We start from the raw sequence: 24,444 nt of genomic DNA, 5'->3' as shown, positions 1-24,444 counted from the left end.
CTACCTGTCCAGCCATAAATAATGGTAACATTGAGAAAATATGTCTTAAACTGTTTTAAGGCCCTGGAGAGTTAACAAAAGCTGGCAGAAACTAAAGGGATTTAACCCTTGAAAGATGGAAAACACACTGGATGAGATCCACATGTATACAGTTTTTTCCTTGGGGCTACATCCCAGATGGTTGTGAAAAGTAGAGCTGAAGCAGACAGCCAAAAACTTACTGAATTAAGAAGTCAGACCCCTAGAGTTGACATGGCCAGAGCAGTAAGAATTGGGGAAGGGAGTCCTGTCAGTAGAGATCCAAAGAAGGGACAGCCTATAAACATCAAGAGAATAATAAACATAATAGACCTGGACCACTTTGATATATATTTTGACCTCTTAATGGTTAAAATATTTTCATTATTAACCCTATTGAGGTAGGCAAAAATTCTAAGATGGCCTTTCCAATTCCCATTCTCTGATGTACACACCCTCTGTATGATGGATTTTGTTCCCATGATTAGTCTTTTGTACATGAATAACTGAATTCAGTCGCGTGAACTCTTTAAATCTGAGTCTAGAGGTCAGAAATGAAGTCAGAGACTCAAAGTGTGAAAGGGATTTTATGTAAGAGAAATTCTATGCTGTTGGCTTTGAAATGGAGCCACATGGAAAGGAATGCAGGTGGCCTCTAGGAACTGAAAGTAACTCTGGATGGCAGCCATGAGGAACTGAATTCTCACAACCCCATGAGTTTGGCAAAAGATCCCGAGCTGCTGAGAACACATCTGGCTGATACCTCAGTTTTAGCTTTCTGAGATGCTGAGCTGAGAACTAGCCATATCATGCCAAAACTTCTGACCTATAGAACTGTAAGAAAATGAATGTACTGTATTGAAGCCACTAAAATCATTGTAATTTGTTACACAACAATAGAAAACTAACATACCTATATTCAAATAAAAAAGAAGATAGAATTGTCAAAATTGGAGGTCTGTAGTGAAACCACATAACCAGTATTGATGGGCCACTATTCCACTAGATCAAACTTAGGTATAACCCGTTTGTTCACTTAAGTGAAGCCATTGACAGAATGTGCAGAAGAAAATACCTGACTTTCAAAAATCAAGTATAGGAATTAAATATATTCTGGGAATAAACAGAAGTGGAGATTTCATAAAAATTAGCATAAAGTTTAGACTGTCATTATAGCTATTTTAAATATTAGATTTTGCTAAGAGGAATAATATAAACATGGTGCAAAGAATTTGGAAAAAAGGAAAAAGAAAAAAATGCATGGAGCTAAATAATACTAGTTCAACAGTAGTCTGTGACAGAATGTTGGTCATTTCCATCAGAGAGATTTTTCTATCATAAGGCTTATATATTGTATCCATGAGGGAACTATAAAATAAACAAGCAAAGAAATTTTAAAAAAAGGGAATTGTAATAGGTGAGATCAACACTTAAATAGATTTTTTTTTCCTGAAAATATTTCCTAGAATCATGTGAAGCAAAACACCATGAACTTGCTGGCTTGAAAAGTTAGAACCTAGAACTGACAACTACCAGAGAAGCTAGATTTAAGCGTGCGAATCCCAGTAAAAAGAAAGTCATGGAGAAAAGTGCCCCATGTGCATATAAACTCTCCTCAAATCCTGACACTGAGATGTACATTTTACTGGGCAAGTCTCCAAGGACCCTGAAGGAAAACAAGAGCTAGAAGGCTAAATGCTTAGTGGAGATTTCAACGGCTGACCACTGCAAAGGAGACAAGGTTTGTACTATGATTCTTGCCAGCTGTATGAAAAGCTAGAAAGATGAATACCTGATCCAAAAACAAAGGGATGCAGCCATCAAAAGGAATGAGATCTTGCCATTTGCAACGACGTGGATGGAACTGGAGGGTGTTATGCTGAGTGAAATAAGTTAATCAGAGAAAGACATGTATCACATGACCTCACTGATATGAGGAATTCTTAATCTCAGGAAACAAACTGAGTGTTACTGGAGTGGTTGGGGGTGGGAGGAATGGGGTGGCTGGGTGATAGACATTGGGGAGGGTATGTGCTATGGTGAGCGCTGTGAATTGTGCAAGACTGTTGAATCACAGATCTGTACTTCTGAAACAAATAACGCAACATATTTTAAGAAAAAAGAAAAAGAAGAAGATAACAGGAGAGGAAGAAAAGGGGAGTATGTCATCGGGGGAGACGAACCATGAGAGATGATGGACTCTGAAAAACAAACTGAGGGTTCTAGAGGGGAGGGGGGGAGGGGGATGTGTTACCCTGGTGATGGGTATTGAGGAGGGCACGTTCTGCATGGAGCACTGGGTGTTATGAACAAACAATGAATCATGGAACACTGCACCAAAAACTAATGATGTAATATATGGTGATTAACATAACAATAAAAAATTAAAAAAAAAAAAAAGGGATATGGTGTTAATCTTTAGGACAATACTACCAAAGCTTAACACTAAGCATCCACAAGATCAAGGTGATTTGTTCATACGTTAATTTTCTGTTACAATAAAACTCATCATTTTTCAGAGGAAAGTAATGAAGCCCAGAATCTTTAGATACTCATATACAATAAAAGAATCCCTGGGGCACCTGCGTGGCTCAGTTAAGCGTCCAACTCTTGGCTGGTCATGATCTCAGGGTGATGGGATTGAGCTCCATGTAATGCTCAGCAGGGGAGTCTGCTTAAGGATTCTCTCCTTCTCCCTTTGCCTCTGCCTCTACTCACAGTCTCTCTCTCTCTCTCTCAAATAAATAAATAAATCTTTAAAAAAAAAAGAATTTCTACACATGTGTAACTTCTAGAAAATGACACAGTTACAATAAAGGAATCAATAATTAGAAATAGATTCAGGGCCACCTGGGTGGCTCAGTCAGTTAAGCAACAGACTCTTGATTTCAACTCAGGTCATAATCTCAGGGTTGTGAGACCGAACCCCACATCAGGCTCTGAGTTGGGCATGGAGCCTGCTTAAGATTCTCTCTCTCTCTCCCTCTCCCTCTACCCCAGACCCCTCCTCTAAAAAAAAATAAAAGAAGAAGAAGAAGAAATAGATTGAGAGCTACACAAATGTTGGGCATGGCAAATAAGAATTTTAAAATAAATATGAAACATACTTTTAAAAATCCACAGAGGAACATTTATATAATGAGAAAAAGATTGGCAATTTCAGGAGAGCTATGGTAATAATCTTAGAAATGAAAAAAATAATTTCTAGAATCAAAATTCATTAGGTATAATTGAGAGTAGACTGGATACAATAAAACAAAGTATCAGCAAATTTGAATTTTAGTCAACAGATATCCAAACAAAAGTAAAATTAAAAAAATATATTGAAAAACAATAAGGAGATCCTAAATGGCTTGTAAGACTGTGTCAAGCAGTCTGATTTCCAGAGTTCTAGAAGGAAGTAAGAGCAAGAAAGGGGCAGGTAAAAGACCATAAATTAGTCAAAGTTTTTCCAAACTATAAACAAATAGCACTGACAACATCCATCTTGCAAGCAAGATAAAAACAGAGAAAACCATGCATAGGAGAACAGCAAAGCTAAACTGCTAAACGTAAAGATAGAAAGTATTAAAAGTAGTCAGAGGGGAAAAAGAAAGACACATACAGAAAAGCAACCCAAAAAAGTAGAACTGGAAAATATGAAACAGTTTTAAAGTAAAACAAAACAAAACAAACAGACAAAAAACTAAAAATGTAGAATTCTATATCTCCAGAAACTGTCTTTTTTCAAAAATAAAAGAAAAATCATGAAACAATTTTCTGATAAATGAAGAAAGTGAATACATGTTGCCCACAGAAAAATGCTAGTGGTTATTCTTTAGGCTGAAGTGAAAAAGATTATCTTACAGAATCCAGGTGTAGAGGGAGGGAAATTGCCATGGAAATACCAAGTGTAAGAAAACTGATATGACTATATTAGTATCAGGAAGGTGGAGCTCAAGATGATTTGGATTACCAGAGCTAAAGATCATTCCATAATGATAAAAGGGGCAAATTCCCCAAGAGCTAAAAATTTTACATTTTTAAGCACCTACTAATAGAGTCTCAGAATGTATGAAACAAAAAGCAACAAAATTAAGAAATAGCAAATACATAATCATATTTGAAAATTGCAGCACCCCATTCTCAGTAATTGATAGAACAAGTACCCTCAATTCAGTAAATGTTTAGAAGATTTAAATAACACTATAAAACAACTTTAACTAATTATTATAAAATATTCTATCTGATAACTGCAGATCACACATTCTTTTCAAATTCATGGATTGTTCACAATAGACCACACTCTGGGGCATAAAACAATAAAATCCATGGGATTGAAATAGCATATTTTATAAGTACAAAAATCTTACATTAGAAATAAAAAGAAAAATATAAAGTCCAAATATTTAAATACTTGTTATATAATAATAATATACATTAAAAATGATATTCATGAATTAAAGAAGAAATCACAAAGGAAATTTTAAAAATCATTTAAATGAAATGATAATGAAAACAAAATAGAGCAAAATTTGTGAGATGCTGCTATAACAGTAGTAAAGGAAAATTAATAGTTTTAAATGCTTGTATTAGAAAAAAGAAAAGAGTTAACATTAATTATCTAATGGAGTAAGGGAATACTCCTAGACTGATTTTTTTGAGGCCATCATAATACTGTTTCCAAATATTGTAAGAAAAGATTATAAACCAATATAATTCATAAGCATAGACAGAAAAAATAAAAATCTTTAAAGTATTATCAAATCAAATATGACTATATTAAAAATTAAAATATGAATACATTAATTACCAGTAGGTGTTATTCAGGAATGAGTTTTGTTCAACATTTAAAAATCAAGGTAATTCAATATCAAGTGAACAAAAAAGAAACATCATATGGTCACCTCAATAATTACAGAAAAAGGATCTGTCAAAATTCTACACCCATTCAGTAAAAATTTCTATACATAGAAAGAAACTTCCCCAACCAACTGAAGAGAATCACCCTATCGGATATATATTAAATCTTGATATAATGATAATTGTCTTGTCATATCAGGAAAAGGGTAAGGATACCCATTTTTAACACATCTTCCCAGGGTTGTACTGTAGGTCCTAAAAGGTAGAAAAGACTAGAAAAATACATTAAAGGTAGCATAGAAAAAAAGATACTTAGAAGTAAATTTAAAGAAAAATATTTAAGTTCTTTTTTTTTAAGATTTTATTTATTTGACAGAGAAAGACACAGCAAGAGAGAGAAACAAGCAGGGGGAGTGGGAGAGGGAGAAGCAGGCTTCCCGCCGAGCAGGGAGTCCGATGCAGGGCTCGATCCCAGGACCCTGAGATCATGACCTGAGCTGAAGGCAGACGCTTAACGACTGAGCCACCCAGGCACCCCATAAGTTCTTTATTTTAAAATCATAAAACACTGATCAGAGAAATTTTAAAGGACCAGAGTAAATGGAAAGATGTGGCTGTCATTGAGCTGAAGACTCAATACAGCTGAGAGGTCAATTTTCTAAATTTACCTATAAATTCAAAGGAATCGCTGTTGAAGTCACAGTGTTCTGGAAGATTTTTGGCAGACATTTTCAACTTTATTCTCACATTTATATGAAAGTGAAAAAGTTCTAGAATATCAGCTCTAAAGGAGATGAAGCAAAACCTCCCAACCCTTAAATGTAGCCTGCACTTACTAACTTCCTTCCAAAGAGCACCCTATGCAGTCATCAAAAGGAATGAGATCTTGCCATTTGCAATGATGTGGATGGAACTGGAGGGTATTATGCTGAGCAAAATAAGTCAGTCAGAGAAAGACATGTATCATATGACCTCACTGATATGAGGAATTCTTAATCTCAGGAAACAAACTGAGGGTTGCTGGAGTGGTGGGGGTGGGAGGGATGGGGTGGCTGGGTGATAGACAATGGGGAGGGTATGTGCTATGGTGAGCGCTGTGAATTGTGCAAGACTGTTGAATCACAGATCTGTACCTCTGAAACAAATAATACAATATTTGTTTAAAAAAAAAAGAAGATAGCAGGAGGGGAAGAATCAAGGGGGGGAAATCGGAGGGGGAGATGAACCATGAGAGATGATAGACTCTGAGAAACAAACTGAGGGTTCTAGAGGGGAGGGAGGTGGAAGGATGGGTTAGCCTGGTGATGGGTATTGAGGAGGGCACGTTTTGCATGGAGCACTGGGTGTTACACACAAACAATGAATCATGGAACACTACATCAAAAACTAATGATGTAATGTATGGTGATTAACATAACAATAAATTTTTTTAAAAAAAGAGCACCCTATGGAAAGAGGAAGGAAAGAATAACTTTACAGTGGAGAAATCTGACAGTCATTCCCTCATCCAGGTAATCAAAGTTACTATTAACAATGACAAGTTATATTGATGGCATGTGCTCTTGATATGATGAGAATGGCATTTAACCTCTCTAATCTGCCTCAAAAAATAAATAAATAAGTGTAACTCCATTGTAATCATGGGAAAAGCATCAGACAACCCAAATGAGGGACCTTCTACAATATATCTGCTGGTACTCCTAAAAACTGTGAATATCATCTGTAACAAGGACAAGGAAGGTCGGGGAAAGTCAGTCTCCAGGAGCCAAAGGAAACATGACAATTAAATGCAATGTAGCATCCTGGATGTTATCCTGGAACATAAAAAGGAAGGTAAATCTAAGGAAATCTGAATGAAGTATAAACTCTACTCAATAATGTATCAAGAGGCACCTGGGTGGCTCAGCAGTTAAGCGTCTGACTCTTGATCTCGCCTCAGGTCATGATCTCAGGGTCCTGGGATTGAGCCCAGTGTCAGGCTCCACAATCAGAGTGGAGTCTGATCAAGATTCTCTCTCTCTTTCTCCTTCTGCCCCTCCCCATCGCACTCTCTCTCTCTCTCTCTCTCTAAAATAAATAAATATTTAAAATAATAATAATGTCTCAATATTAGCTCATTAGTTGTGACAAATGTACCATACTAATATAAGATGTTAATAATTAGAAAATTTATGAATGGAGTATAAGGGAAACCTTTCCTTTACTCTTTGCAACTTTTCTGCAAATCTAAAACTATTTTAAAATTCAAAAAGTTTACCTTTCAAGAATAGTCATAGGGGCACCTGGGTGGTTCAGTTGGTTAAGTGACTGCCTTTGGCTGAGGTCATGATCCTGGAGTCCCGGGATTGAGTCCCACATCAGGCTCCCTGCTCAGCAGGGAGTCTGCTTCTCCCTCTAACCCTTCCCCCTCTCATGTGCTCTCTCTCTCTCTCATTCTCTTTCAAATAAATAAATAAAAATCTTAAAAAAAAAAAAGAATAGTCATAATAATCTTCAAAGAAAAGAATACTCTGGGATTTCAGGGTTTAGTATAAAGCCACATTAATCACATCAGTGTAGTATTGGCAGAAGGATAGATAATAGATCAATAAAACAAGTAGAGAGTACAGAAATACATCCACAGAAACCCAGTCAATTGATTTTTGACAATAGCACCAAGGTAACTGAATGAGTAAAATATAGTTGTTTCAATAATAGTACTGAAAAAATTGTTACCGATATAGGGAAAAAAAAAAAAGTCATTATCTCAACACCTACCTCATAACATTTAGGCCAATTCAGTATATCTCAACACCTACCTCTTAACATTTAGACCAGTTAATTCAGTATAGATTATAGACCTAAATGTATAAACTTCAACTACAAAGCTTCCAGAAGAAAATAGAAGAGAACCTCTTTAGGAACTTAGGGTAGGAATACATTCCCTGGAATTCAAAAAGCACTAAATTTAAAAGGAAAATCTGACATAGTTGACTTTTAAAAATCTAAGCCATCTATTTTTGTTTTTGTTTTTGTTTTCCCAAAAGAACACTTAGATGAAAGAAAAAAGTCATCTATAAAGTGGCATCAAGTACCTACAATACCTGCCTGGCAAAAAAATTGTATCTAGATTATATAAGAACTCTTACAAGTCATTAATAAAATGCCATACACCACAATAAAAAAGACTGGGCAAAGGGGTGCCTGGGTGGCTCAGTTGGTTAAGCAAATGACTTTTGGTTTCTGCTCAGGTCATAATCTCAGGGTCATGACATTGAGCCCCGTGTTGAGCGCCATCTCAGTGCAGAGTCTCCTTGAGATTCTCTCCTTCTCCCTCTGCCCTTTGCTCCACTCACGTGCTCTCTCTTTCTCTAAAGTAAAATAAATTAAAAAAAAATGTTTAAAAAAACTGGGCAAAAATCTCCAATAGACATGTTACAAAAGATGATACAGAACTGGCTAATGACTACATGAAAATATGTTCCATAGTTTTATCCATCGGGAAAAGGCAAATTGAATCCACAATGAGATGTAATCAAAACCAACCAGGATTTAAAAGGTGAAAATAGTAAATAATGTTGAAGATGTAAAGCAACAAAAACTCTTGATAGCTTGTTTTTCAGTGTCTTATAGAGTCAAACGCTTACCAAAAATAACCCAGAAATTCCACTGCTAGGTAGTTACCCAAGAAGAATGAAAACACATCAATGTATAGGGCAAATTTATTCATAATTGTAAAGAAAATAACCATAAAAGCTATTAACAAGTAAACTGATAAAAAAAGAAGAAATTTAGGTATGTCCATAAAATGGGAATAATATTCAGCAATTAAAAGGAATAAACTATTGATGCATTATTTTGAGTAAAAGAACATGGGTGTGGGGAATATTCATACAGTATTATTACATTTATAGGAGTTCCTACTCAACTATGGCGAGAAGACAAAAATAGATGTTATCTCAAGAAAGGGAAGGGATCGATGAGTAAGGGACATGATGGGACTTTCCAGGGCAATGGTAATGTTCTATGTGTTGGTTGCGATGGAGATAAAAATCATAAAGGTGTAATCATAATCATAAAAATTTGTATGATCTGTCATAACAACAAAACTATGTAATTAAAAACCTGTGCATTTTACTGTATGTAAATAATATCAAAATTAAAATAGTAAAATTTTAAACAGTACCCTTAAATGGTTTTTACTTGCATTTGTATAATTAGGTTGTGTCAAATACTTCAACTATATTTGTGTTCCAGTTTGTTAATGTTACAGCCTTATCCTTTGTGCATACATCTATTTTCCTTATTTAGTTCTACTTCTTAATATATAAGATACATTTACAATTTAATTTATTATTACACATAATTTCCAAGTCTGTTGCTTACATTTTTTTAAGAAGTCGGGGAGGGGCAGAGGGAGAATCAAGCAGGCTCCAACCTAGCATGAAGCCTGTGGAGCCTGCCCGACTCAGGGCTTGATCTCACAACCCTGAGATCAAGACCTTAGCCAAAATAAAGAGTCAGACCCTTAACCAACTGTGCCACCCAGGTGCCCCTGTTGCTTACATTTTTAACTTTTAATCATGTTTTAAATCTTTTTGTTCATTTCCTATGATTTCTTCTTTTGCTTGTCAGCATAGAAAGGTTATTCGTATAAGAGATTTGGTCAATATTCTTCCCTAATACCTTCTTGTTATCCATCATTTTTTTTTTATGTTAGACTTGTTAATCCCTCTGGAATTTATTTCTCTTTTTATAATAAAGACTATCAATTAGGGTGTTTTTGTTCTGATTTCTAACCATCTGTAGCTTTTATCTATTGATGAATAAAGCATCCTGAATAAAATAAAGTTTATTTCTGGGCTATTTCAAATAACTCTCTTTTGCAATAAAAATACCACATATTTTAGCTATTAAAATTGTATAATGTGTTTATATAAGAAAGAAAACCCCTTGTTACTCATTGTTGGTCAGAATTTACTTCTATAGTCCCTCTCTACTCTCTCAGAATAATGTTAAAATCTTTTTATCAAGGTAAGTAAATGCAATTGTAAATTTCTTGGAAGCTGTATGGAATCTATACATTAATTTGTAAATTCCTGACATCTTACAGTATTCTTTGTTCCCCTTCAGGAACAGGAGATATTCCTCTATTAATTGTTCCCCTTTATGTAACTTTAAAAGATTTTATGTTTCCATTTATATCTCTAGACTATCTTTACATGTTATAATTTTACATTTGTGATGGAAACAATTTCCATTTTAATTACATTTTGATGCTACACAGAAATTATGTAGAACTTATGTCCAAAGACTTTAATAAGATTGCCGTAAGTTGAAAAATAAATAGTACCTCGAGTTTCTTGATATGAATTCAAAGTGTTTATTCATTTGTGCTTTCACTGCATTTTGTATTGTTTTGTACAATATTTGTACTATATCTGGGGGTGCCTGGGTGGCCCAGTCGGTTAAGTGTCTGACTCTTGATTTCAGCTCAGGTCAGGGCCTCCAGGTCGTGGGATCGAGACCCGCATATGGCTCTGAGCTGGACATGAAGCCTGCTTGAGATTCTATCTCTCCTACTCCCTCTGCCCCTCCCCACCCCTCTCTGTCTCTGTCTCTCTCCTTTTCTCTAAACTAAAAATAAAAATATATATATTTGTAGAATATCTGTTTTCAAAGTATAGTTAATTGAAATTTCTTCAAAGATTAGCATATGATGTTGTGGCTTTAGACTCCCATATTCCACTAAATGCTCAATAATAAAATTAAATTTGTAGGACTAAAAATTACATTTTGAGAAAATGGAGAAAACTCAAAAGTTTAGCTTTTATTTCTCCCCAAACCTCATTCATATGACTAGCACCACTAAATACAGCTAGCTAAGGAAGTGCTAAAAATGGGAAGGGCATACCATAACAATACCAAGGTTTTGAAGAGTTTCTGAGAGCTGGCTTACAGATAGTATTGAGTCGACTGAAATCCTGGAACACAGTGAATCACAGCTCAGAGCCCTGCAAAGTTAAGGCCGTAGTCAAGCTGGGAAAGTTTTCGCTCATGAAGTTTCCCCAAGAATCTACAAGTATAGGTGGAAAAAGAGAGGGGAATAGCTAGTGACTTAGAAAAACTGGTCCTATAGCCTCAAAGCCCTTTCCATCCATCCCATACTCAGTGGTAAGGTTTGATACTGGGCTGAAGCTAGAGAAATACATTCTAAAAAATTAGAGAAATTTTCCTAGAAATCCCTGGATTTGCAGATAAGGGATCCTCCCAATTTTGGCAATTGGGAGGAGAGAGAAGGGAGAGCCTGCCTGCCTGAGGTGAAACTTGTTTGTGATGGGATCTACGCAGAGATACACAGATACTAAAAGGATGGGCCAATAAAGGCAGATAACAACTACCAAGCCACCTATTTAATCAAAATAATCATTCATTACAAATAGAAAATTGAAGGGAATTAAAAGCTTCCAAAATAAGAACCAATGTGAACCTGAAGGAAATAAAACATCCTGTGTTGGGTTTGGCCAGCAAACCCTGAGACGGCAAATGAAAAGATTATTCCAGATGCCTAAGTAGGAGAAAGGAGAGGCCTGGGGACCAGACACTCTAGTGGAGAAAGGCCGCAAGCTAAACTCTACCTCCATTTTTATTATGCATGTTAAAGAATCAAGATTAGAAAGGAATGTAAAGTTTCAATAATTAGGGCAGTGACATTTACAGGCATTGTGTGATTAGAATTATCTCTGTTCATGACTTGCAGGCAAAGGGTGGGTGACTATTAAGGATCTGTGTCTAATCTAAATTAAGCATCTGTCCCTTGGGAGATAGCATTGAACCACAATTAGGATCTGGCTGTTTTCTGCCCAGAAACTTCAAAGGAGGCCCAGTTTTCTGGTCACTCCTTCTTTGTTTTACAAGTAGCCTCTCCCGAGGAGGACATCTTAGCTAGCCAGGCATTGTGAATTCCCACAATCCTGGGAAAAAGAAGTACTTGGAGATTCTAATCAGTCTCTTCAAAGAGATTTATCTTTATTTTTATTTTTGTTTTCAAAGACAATGCACAGATAAAATAAGAATTGGATGGTTTTAAAATGGAAAAAAAAAAGGAGAAGAATCCTTGACAATCAAAACAGGATGGCTAAATTTTTAAAAAGTGAAACAGAAGAGCTGTAATAAAATTGAGGAACTCTTTCAGAACCTCTAGAAAAGAGACAAAAGAGGAGAAATAGGAAAGCAGAACTAACAGACTGAGCCTTAATTCAGAAGGGTTGGTATCAATCAAAAATGACTTTTAGAATGAGAAAGGAAGGGAAAATAAATGGGAGAAATTAAAAAGTAAGCATTAGGAGAAATTTTTCCAAGTTAAAAGACAAATTTTCACTTAGACTTGTTGAGTGGTAAGAGGTACATAGCTAGAAATATCCCTCCTCTGTAGGTCAAACTATCAAGAATAAAGAAAAAATTCCTAAAAATATTCAAAGAAAAAAATATTGCCACCTACCAAGTTTGTCAGTAATATTTAATACTAGAAGTCCCCAACGAAGGGAAATACTTTATCTCTAGAAATCTGTATCCTACCATATTCAAATGAGAGGTATAAATAAAGAATTTCTAGTCATAACAATATTCTTGAAGATTTTCCCCCATGCGTCTTTATTTTTGAAAAAATTACTTATGGATGTACTTTGGTAAAACAAAGAATAAACCCCAGAGGAAGCTAATGAGTCCCAGAGACAGGCTAATTAGCTCCACAATACAAAATAAAAATGCAGTAATTCTAAGAGGTATCATTGCACAGCTGGCCTAAAATTTAACGATCTAAAATATAAATAAGTTGAAATATCTTAATGAAATGATAAAAAAATTCTTCACAAAGAATAAAGTTATTTAAAAAGTTGAGAAAATTTTTTTAAAAGTGCAAACTCTAAAAGTCATAGTTCAAATATAACATAACCTAACATAGCAGGATTTTGAATATTTAAAGGTAAGGAAAGAGGGAATTATTGATATTCATGTTAGATATATAAACTTATGTCTTCACATGAGCTCAATCAGAAAATACTCTGAGGTAGTAATATTTATACTTCCAATATATTGTTCAAGCTTTATTCATTGGTATTAAATTTTCAGAAGAAAGTAAAGGAGGAAAAACATAATTAGGCTTATCAACAAAATATGGGGTTCTACAGAAGGTTTTACGACCTAAAACACTTTCCCATTCAAAATACATAGCAATACTGTATTAAAAAAAAAAAAAAAAATCCTGAACCAGGCAGGAACGAATTCAGAAAAAAGAAATTTACTCAAACCAGTGCATAAGAGGGAACTGCTGGCCAGAGTCATAGATGACTTTGAAACTTCCCGTGTCATCAGAAAAATTGCAGAAACCTCCGATCAAATGGCAAGAATTTTAACAAGAAGACCTGACAAGAGAAAAGGCTATGGCCTTGCACAGTATAGGGAGGCAGGCTTAAAATTCTGCAAAATGTGGAGGTTCACAAAGAGTTCAGTAAAAACAGGCCAGATGCTATCTACAAATGTACAGAGAAAGAAAACTGTTGACATGGGACATAAGTTGATATGCACGTCTCCCTTTAGTAGCTGTAACCAAAGGACCGGACTTACATGAATTTGGAGTTTGAATTTACATCATTTCATTATACAGAAGCCTAGAGAAAGCAAAAGCAAATTCTCACTGTAGGGAGACACTCTCAAACACAGCCTCAGAGAATTCTGAGAAAACGTGGAAACAAATAGTAACAGTAGAATTAAGTGAGTGAATGCTAGCCAGAGGTAAGTTGATACATAATTTTAACCTTACTGGTCATATAACCTTGAGAAAGTAACGTAACTCAAGTGCTCTTATTTTTCTCATCTGTAAAAAGAAGGGGAATAATAATATCATCATCATTTGGAATGCCTTATTTATGCATTCGATCAAACATTCATTCAACAAATACTTCTTTGAAGAGTAATACTTTTCTAACACCACTGAAGACACTAGAAAGATATTAATAAACACAAGATACAAGTATCTTGCCTTATGGAGTTACCACTTTTTTTAAATCATGTTTTATTTTGGAATTAGACATCAACAAAGGCATGACATGATTTTGGTGATAATGAATATCTAGAAGAAGACAAGCCCTTTTCAATAGGGTAATCAGGAAGTCTTTCCTGAGGAGATGGTAACTGGGCAGAGACCTGGAGGATGAGAACTGAATCCCATAAAGATTTGGGGAAAGAGCAAGTATAAAAATCCCCAAAGTAGAAGGAGCTTTGGACAGTGAGGCCACGATCTAGTGAGTAAGAAAGAGAGTGGTGAAAGTTGACATCAGAGGGTGAGGCACAGTCAAGCATTCAAGGCTTTACATCTGTGATAAATAGCTTTGATTTAAAACTAAACTCATGGGGAGACATTTGAGGGTTTCAGGCAGGAGTAATGAGAGCGGTTTAAAAAAAAATTATTCAGTAGCTGAATAAAAGAGGTAATGCATAATTGCTTAGCCCAGATTTTGGCAAAGAAGAAGCACTAAGTAATCGATGACTATTATTGTTGTTAATTATATTCACCCGCCTGTGAAACAGAAACTGATGTGCAAACAATTTATTTCTTTATTGTCTTATCTCCACTGGTCATGTCCTCTCTGACAGTTGTACCACAGACTCTTGCCTACTCCCTCTTCACTTCTACAAATTTATTATGTTTCAAGGCTGAAAGCAGAGTTGATCTGGAAGTTTTCAGTGGACAACAGGGAGAATTTTAGCTATAAGAAACTAGAGCATTAGCTAGTCTCCAGAGGGTCTGAGGAAACAAGAGGTTACCATGTTGCCCAAGCACAGAGATTAGTGATTCGGGGGATGAATTGCTACATTACCTTAAAGACAACATCCCTTAAAGCAACTGTGCCCGTTAAACTCAGATTAATGGCATGAGGCTAGCAGAAAGGAGGGGAGAAAAGAGGAGAACTTCCCGCATCGGGCTCCCTGCTCAGCAGGGAGTCTGCTTCTCCCTCTGACCCTCTTCCCTCTCGTGCTCTCTGTCTCTCATTCTCTCTCTCTCAAATAAATAAATAAAATCTTTTAAAAAAAAGATTGTAAATGGAATAAAATACTAGAGATGAATGTTTCTAAATCACCCGTGTTTATTTACACAGCATCTCTTCACATTCAATAGAAGATCGCTTTGCTTACCTTAACAAATGCAGAAATAAATGTCAAGTGCTAGGCATTTTTAATTTCCTCCTTCATATCTAACAGAAACTGTTTTGTTTAGAGGCAAGTCTGATTATCTATGGTAGGGGCCAATTGCTAAAGCTTCCTTTTTGATAGTTTATAAAAGGGAGATTTGCTCTAAGAAGAGAAGTCTGTTTTTTGTTTGTTTGTTTTGTTTTTGTTTACCGTTCACCCTTGTCTTTTTCTCACCTGAAATTATGCTTTATCCAAAGGTGTTTATTCTCAGACTTCACTCCAATAAAGAAACTTTTATCAGTTGCTTTTCTTGAAATCTGCTATTGCCTGATTGGTTTTATGAGTAAGCCATCACATTAAGGATAGGCTTTAAAATCAATATAACATAAAAGATCATTTCTATTTCCACTTTGACAAATCAATTACTAGTTACAATGCTGAAATTATCACCATTGTTTATGCATATGTAGTGAGGACATGCTAGACACCTAAGGCTAGAATAAACTCATTGGCTTATATGAAAAATTTAATTTTGTCTTAAGTTTGCAGAACCCCAGGCACAAATTCCATTTTGTGGTGATTTTCATATTAAGTTCTACCAGTTCCATGGAAAATCCCCAAATATGGCTGCATAAAATGTAGAAGAGCATTGCTCTAAGAAGCAAAATTCCATTTCATTGCCTATACCTAAGACAATACAGCTTTCCTTTAATTCATTTGAAATCCTGGGATTCAGGTAAGAATTTTCATGAACAAAAGATTCAACAGCATATAAAAAGGACAGAATTTGAACACTGTTATTGTATACTATTTTGCAGAAGCTAATTAGAATGATAAATAAGAAATCATCTTTGATAGTATGCAGATCTAATGAAGCTCCTTTTGTGATAAGACTATCATAGACCTTAAAAATGACCTTGTTAATTTTAGCTTTGTCTGGAGCTCAGTCAGATTTTAACTATCTATGACTTTTGGTTCCATTTCTCTTTCCTAGACATGTATCCAACACACACACACACATACACACGTAACTTCATTTAAGAGGTCTATAAAATTTTATTAATGTGGATTTAATGGTAAAGAAATTCATTATCTCATATATGTATATCATACCATGTATGTATACCATGCCTGTATACCATATCTCAGGTATGTATACTTACCATTCCAGTGACTTAGTCCAGTGACTTGACATCATCAATAACCAAAATTCTTTGCACTCTTCACTAGATTACCATCATTCCAATGAGGACCTCAGACGAAGAGTCCCCAGGATGATAGATGGCTATCATAATTCCACACGCCATATCGTATTGGAAAGAGAGGAGAGCTTCTCCTTCTATACTTCTTTTTTAGAGTAAGAAAGGCATATTCAGAAGTGCTCCAAGATTCCCTTCAGACATTCATCTAAATGTTATCAAATACCCATTCTAGACAAAGCATTGGCAAGAGAAATGAAATTGCCAGAACCTAGTGAAGTGTATGATCACATGAGAATGGCAAACTATTGGAATAAAATTAGGGTTCTATTAAAAATGTTCAAAGTTAGACTGGAGGAAGTTACCTATAAATATTAAGTAGGCAAAAGAGGAGCCTGTTAAACAAATACAAAAGTAAAGTTTAAGTCATTACAACCTTCTTCCAGGAAAGTCCTAATAGTCCACTAAAATAAAATCAGGATATAGAATCACAGATCTCTAATCTAATACCTAGTCTGGCCAAACCAGTTTCAAGAAGGCCTAGAGTGTACTTCTCTGCACATAAAGTTAAATAAAGAGGGCGCCTGAGTGGCTCAGTTGGTTAAGTGACTGCCTTCGGCTCAGGTCATGATCCTGGAGTCCCAGGATCAAGTCCCACTTGGGCTCCCTGCTCAGTGGGGGGTCTGCTTCTCCCTCTGACCTTCTTCCCTCTCATGCTCTCTCTCTACCATTCTCTCTCTCTCTCAATAAATAAATAAAAATCTTTAAAAAAGATAAAGTTAAATAAAGATATATCCATGATTAATATCCATGTTAAGTATTACTTATGTTCTCTGAAATAAGAAGTCACTTTAATTTCACACACACACACACACACACACACACACACACACACACACACACATTCTGGTTTCTTTGGAAATATTTTAATATTTTTCTAAAGATTTTATTTCCCTCATTGATGCTACTCGTCTTCTCAGCAATAAAACATACTTGATATTACATAAAACCTTTTGGCAAATAGATTTTTAACATCAAGGAAGCAAAAGAAATAAACATAAGTAAGCATGTGTTTTGTTGGTTGTTTGTGTGGGCTGCAATTGGCTTCCAAAAATAAATTCTCCCCTGAAAACTTCAGAAGCTTCTTCTTCATTTTCATATACATATTGTCAAGAATTGTGAAAAGTCTTATTCTATCTTACCTATAACCCTAACAGGATAACCTGCCAAAGTTCCACAGAAGAAACTAGCAGAAGAAATAAGCGTCCAGGGATGGAAATAATAGATTTTATTTCTTATGTACAACAAATATCATGAACTGCAACCTATTTCCAACCTCCCCTCCACCCCCCACCCCAAGTTCTCAGGAACAACAGAAACATGCAGAGAGATGCCTATATACTCAGTGGGTTGCATTATAGGAGAGGAATCCTGAGCACAGGAAACCCTAAATTTTTATAGTAGGCAGTAACATGCTGGCCCTGTGTTCCAGAGGTGTTTTATTATACTGGACAAAAAGGAAACCTGACATTTGTTTTGGAGAAAGACATTGTTTTTACCAAACTGTAAGCAAACCTGTCATTTACTCCAGAAAGAGATACAATCTTTGCCTCCATGACTGCTCGCTATACACATATCCTTGGAAAAATTTGTTCAGAATAAGTGGAAGTTAATGCCTTGCTCACAAGGCATATAGAAATGTGAGAGATCTATGGAGAACTGTCATTCAGTATTATTTATTTCACATTTGCTGACAAGTGTTCAAAAATATCCATTTGAGAAATTATGCCAGTTTTACTTCAGGGACAAAGAATCATGGAAATTACAAATAATTGAAAAAAAAATTGAGATCTGTATATAAGAATGAAACTTTATGTTAAGTTCCAATGGTATTAAGCCAAAACTTTAGCAGATTTACAGTTTTATTTATTTACTTAGATATGTAAAGATTCCCTGCTTCTCTAGTAAAGTTCTTATCTTCATAAAGGGTCTTGTGAGCAAGCCAAGATATGCTGGTCTTGCATTCTTTTAGTGACAATAATGTACAATAGAAAATAAGACTCCAAAGCTCTTTTATCATTTATGATGACAGATTGAGAGCAGCTGCAAGCACGAAGCTGACAATTCTGCCTAGGATGATGTACAGCACAAACCAAAATGATCCTAAGATGCATTAACTTTATAATAATATACAGTGACCATTACTGATTTAGAATGCAAGATGCAGTTGATAATATATGGGGGAAAGGGATGGTTCAAACCAAGAGTATACTATGTATTGGTGTATTAACTTAGGACCACAGATCTTATATTCATAGGAAAGAAAATTATTGGCTCTTTTACTCATAGAATAGTAGGCTCCTATATGTAAATTTCTTGGGGAAACATATAATTTTTTATAAATACATGCAAACATATATTTTACTTGACAAACATTATGCAATAATGATATCCAAAAGTCAAAAGTACAGTATAATAAAAGGGGAAAAAAAGACTTTCTGAAAAGCAACCAACGTTTTTTTTTCCTGTTCCTTAACTCAGAGATGTTTGGATATTGTTAGAAACAAGGCACATCATAAAGAGTCATGGCTAAACAAGGCTACTCATAAACCTTAAACCAGGAGATGTAGCAGGAAATTCTCCAGCTCATAAAGTGGAGATGCTTTCAAATTGCTCCTCTCATCAGTTATAACTTCTTTGGTACTTAAACATGTGTTTAAATTAAAATCATATGCTAATTGACTTTTAGATCTTGGAGATAATCTAGTTTAGTTTAGTTTCTCAGTGAAACTCAGAGAATAGAGATGGGCTAAAAATACTTATTGAGTACTACTACAAGCCAAAGATTATGTTAAGGACTTCATACACATTGTCATATTTAGTCTCCATGATTCCTGAGAGAACACCCTTATCACATTCTCATAGGAGGAAGAAATGGATATGTTGTTTTACTACATATTGATGTCAAAATAAGCAAGATTTTAACAATATTAACATCAGAATTAATCACTTATTTATGAAAATAAATAATTCTTAAATTGAGATCTTACCATGATATAAAATAACTTTTGAGAATTGTCAAAATATAATTCTAGTTCAAATACAGTAGGTATTTTCTTTTTATCTCCCATTGTTTGAATTAATCACCCCATATTAATCTATGATGGTACCTCTTTAGCTACCACCCTCTTTACTCCCTTCCTCAAAAGTCATAATTCTTGAAAGAGTGATCTCAAAACACATGTTTTTCACATGCTTTTCTGTTCATTCTTTAACGTAGTACACCCTGATTTCAGCTTCTTTCTTCAAAGGCTGTAAATTCCTAATCATTAAATACACTGATAATCATTTATTTAGTGCTCACATAATCCTTGAAAGTCTATACATTGCCTGCCTTCTGGAACGGATACAGTACTATATGCCTCCCAATCTATTCCACCCACACATCCATTACATAGGAACTGTTGAGTTGGGAGATTGATCCCAGCTCCAGGAACAGGCCCTATTATATCTGAGCCAAGCAAGGAATCACCATCAACTTCCCACCCCCACCCCATTTACTCAGAGGTAACCCAAAGCATTCACTAGTCCCTATTATGGTTCGGGAAATGGCACATGATCTAAGTTGACTCAAACAAACTGAAGGTTAGGATCATTTGATGATAATTGAGTTATTTTATTTTCTTCTAGTTAATATGAAAAAGGCAAAGTATAGCCTTGATTGCTATTGGCAGAGACCAGTCCTAAGATAAAGCTAACAATACAGACAGCAGAGTGGAAAGAATGAGAGTTGGTGATTTCATCACATAGCTACTGGACAAATCTTGTTCACTCATTATTTACAGAGATCCATTATAAGGAAGCTAATCCAGTTTTAATTCTCTAATACATTTTTAACATTGAGTTTTCTGTGATTTGCAGTAAAAAATAAACCTAATTAATAACTTCTGTGATTTATTTACAGTTTTTCTTCTCTATCTCTCGTAGATAAAAATTTCTACCAGTAATGCCTAGTGCCCCAAAGGTATCGGCTCTAAACATCATCCCTAATCTTTTCCTTGAACTCATTCTTGTAATTCCTTTCTTGATAAATATTAATATAAGCATAAGGAAATTGATTCCTTCCTCTCCCTCATAACTCAAATCCATTCAGTCATCAAATCTATATTCTTTCTCTATTTTTGACATCCCTTTCATTCTGTGCCTAACTTTTTTAAAGAGAATATTAACCAGTTCTGAAATATCGCCTTTGCTCTAATTTCAATGGAAATTCATTAAGGAACAAAGAATTATACTTTTCATAGGTTAGAAAAAAAAATGTCATGAAGAGAGAGTTTCAGTGGTGAAAAGTAATTCAGGGAGAAAATTCAATTTTATATTTATATGAAACTAGATTCAAGACCTAAATATGAGACCTGAAACCATAAAACTCCTAGAAGAAAATATAGGTAGTAATTTCTTTAACATCTGCCATAGAAACATTCTTTTAGATATGTCTCCTGAGGCAAGAGAAACAAAAGCAAAGTTAAACTATTGGAAACACACCAAAATAAAATAAAAAGCTTTTGTACAGTGAAGGAAACCCATACACAAAACAACAAGGAAACCTACTGAGTTGGACAAGGTATTTTCAAATGATATATCTAATAAGGATTTAATATCCAAAATATATAAAAAACTTATAAAACTCAACACCAAATAGTAATAATAATCCAATTAAAAAATGGGCAGACATCTAAACAGACATTTTTCCAAAGAAGACATAAGATGGTCAACAGACACATGAAAAGACGTTCCAAATCACTAATAACCCTGAAAATGCAAATCAAAACCACAGTAAGATATCACTTTACACCTGTCAGAATAGCAAGAATCAACATAACGAGAAATAAAAAGTATTGGCAAGGATGTGGGGGAAAAGGAACCCTCATGCCACTACTGGTGGGAATGCAAAGTGGTGCAGCCATGGTGGAAAACACAATGGGAGTTCTTCAAAAAATTAAAAATAGAAATACCATATAATCCAGTAATTTCACTACTGGGTATTCACCCAAAGAAAATGAAAACACTAATTTATTTATTTATTATTATGTAATGTTAGTCACCATACAGTACATCATTAGTTTTTGATGTAGTGTTCCATGATTCATTGTTTGCGTTTAACAACCCAGTGCTCCATGCAACATGTGCCCTCCTTAATACCCATCACTGGGCTTACCCATCCTTCCCACCCCTCACCCCTCTAAAACCCAGTTTGTTTCTCGGAGTCCATAGTCTCTCATGGTTCATCTCCCCCTCCGATTTAAACCCCTTCATTTTTCCATTCCTTCTCCTAATGTCCTCCATGTTATTCCTTATGTTCCACAAATAAGTGAAACCATAGGATAATTGACTTTCTCTGCTTGACTTATTTCACTTAGCATAATCTCCTCCAGTCCCATCCATGTTGATGCAAAAGATGGGTATTCATCCTTTCTGATGGGCTGAGTAATATTCCATTGTATATATGGACCACATCTTTACCCATTCGGGTATTGAAGGGCATCTCAGCTCTTTCCACAGTTTGGCTATTGTGGACATTGCTGCTATGAACACTGGGGTGCATATGGCCCTTCATGTCACTACATCTGTGTCTTTGGGGCAAATGCCCAGTAGTGCAGTTGCTGGGTCATAGGGTAGCTCTATTTTTAATTTTTTGAGGAAACTCCACACTGTTTTCCAAAGTGGCTGTACCAATTTGCATTCCCACCAACAGTGTAAGAGGGTTCCCCTTTCTCTGCAACCTCTCCAACATTTGTTGTTTCTTGCCTTGTCAATTTTTGCCATTCTAACTGGTGTAAGGTGGTATCTCAATGTGGTTTTGATTTGAATTTCCCTGATGGCTAATGATGATGAATATTTTTTCACGTGTCTGTTAGCCATTTGTATTTCTTCTTTGGAGAAATGTCTGTTCATGTCTTCTGCCCATTTTTTGATTTGATTATTTGTTTTTGGGGTGTTGAGTTTGAGAAGTTCTTTATAGATCTTGGATATCAGCACTTTGTCTGTAGTGTCATTTGCAAATATCTTCTCCCATTCTGTGGGTTGCTTCTTTGTTATGTTGACTGGTTCCTTTGCTGTGCAGAAGCTTTTTATCTTGATGGAAGTCCCAAAAGTTCATTTTTGGTTTTGTTTCACTAGCCTTTGGAGATGTGTCTTGAAAGAAGTTGCTGTGGCCAATGTCAAAGAGGTTACTGCCTATGTTCTTCTCTAGGATTTTGATGGATTCCTATCTCACATTGAGGTCTTTCATCCATTTTGAGTTTATCTTTGTGTATGGTGTAAGAGAATAGTCGAGTTTCATTCTTCTGTATATAGCTGTCCAATTTTCCAGCACCATTTATTGAAGAGACTATCTTTTTTCCATTGCCTATTTTTCCTGCTTTGTCAAAGATTATTTGACCATACAGTTGAAGGTCCGTATCTGGGCTCTCTATTCTCTTCCATTGGTCTATGTGTTTGTTTTTGTATCAGTACCATGCTGTCTTGGTGATCACAGCTTTGTAATATAGCTTGAAATCAGGCAACGTGATGCCCCCAGCTTTGTTTTTCTTTTTCAATATTTCCTTGGTGATTCAGGGTCTTTTCTGATTCCATACAAACTTTAGGATTGAAAACACTAATTTAAAAAGATATATGTACCCCTGTGCTTATTGCAGCATTACTTATAATAGCCATGATATGGAAGCAACCCATGTCCATCGATAGATGAATGGATATTACATCTCATTACATATACACACACACAGTGGACTATTAGCCATAAAAAAAATGAGATCTTGCCAAGTACAACAACATGGATATACCTAGAGGGCATAAAGCTAAGTGAAATAAATCAGACAAAGACAAATACCATATAACTTCACTCATATGTATAATTTAAGAAACAAATGAACAATGAAAAAAAGACAAAAAACATTAAATAAAGAGAACAACATGATTGTCAGAGGGGAGGTGGATGGGGTGATGGGTGAAAAAGATAAAGGTGATTAAGAGTATACATATCATGATGATCACTGGGTAATGTATAGAATTGTCCAATCATTATATTGTACATTTGAAACTAAGATACCACTGTATATTAATTATACTCCAACTAAAAAAAGGAGACAGTTTTACAAAATTCTGAATTTGGAATTTAAATGATGTTAGTACTGCAAGTGAAATTAGCACATACACACATATGATAAGCACTAATGATTATTTGAGTTTTTAAAAAATATATAAATTTGCATTTAGTTTACATTTCAGCATGAGAATAACTAAAAAAAATTAAATTACGAATCTTGAGATTTTAGGACACATAGGCCAGGGTTCAAACGCTAGCTCTATGAACTAGAAACTGCAGGATCATTGGTTCTTGAAGGCCAGTTTTCTTCATGAGAAAATGCTTTATAGCTTGATATACTGTTGAAGATCTATTACATAATAGATGCTTAATACATAATATATTTAGTATGCATTCAGTAAATAGGAGTCATAGCAGAAATAGTGCTAAAAATACTTAACAGACAGAAAATGGGACAAAATTAAAACTTGGTTTATAGCTTAATGAAAGATGAATCAATAAAGTGAAATCACACTACATAAATTTTCAACAATGCTGTTGTATTCTGTTTCATTCTTGCATTTTAGCATGGTGCTTACATCCCTTTGATTAGAGAAAGTCTTGGTATTTTTACTAAGGCTGTTGCCATTATACTTAATTGGTTTTACAACTGCTAAATAATGCCTATTGGGACATCATTTTGTTGATGAGATAAGCTGCAGTCTTAATGTGCCCTTAATCACCTTCTTCTTAGAAAGGCTTTCCATATCCTTTAGACTTGTTGCTGTGACATTGGATAATTAGTTGGAAAGGAGATGGAGAGATGTATATAGATGCCAATTAACCCTGGCGCTTGATGAATTTAGTTTCATAGAATATCTAGAAATGAATATAACCTCATTTAAGCAGCAAATATTTCCAAATTCCAGGTATTTCTTTATTGAATTATTAATCTTATAGTTGCTAAATCTTTAGTTTTGTTCTACAAACTAGAGATTAAAATATGTGTGTATATATTTACCTATAAATAGATATATCAAAATAGATTACATATATATAAACTATGGTTATATATAAAATATATATAATATACATAAAATATATTTATAAAAATATAAATAATATGTT

At 34.9% G+C, this 24,444-nt stretch overlaps 1 pseudogene; it reads left to right on the top strand.

The window, feature by feature from the left end:
• Positions 1-6,500: 6,500 nt before the first annotated feature.
• LOC141371064 (dimethyladenosine transferase 2, mitochondrial pseudogene) overlaps positions 6,501-24,444 on the top strand; it is a 28,752-nt pseudogene continuing 10,808 nt past the window's right edge.

This window comes from Callorhinus ursinus, unplaced genomic scaffold (genome assembly GCF_003265705.2).
Source record: "Callorhinus ursinus isolate GAN/ISIS: 27379988/994484 unplaced genomic scaffold, GSC_fseal_2.0 scaffold1, whole genome shotgun sequence".
In the NCBI taxonomy this organism is placed as follows: domain Eukaryota; kingdom Metazoa; phylum Chordata; class Mammalia; order Carnivora; family Otariidae; genus Callorhinus; species Callorhinus ursinus.
The sequence above is the reverse complement of the archived record's forward strand: the minus strand, read 5'-3'. Positions and strand labels throughout refer to the sequence as shown.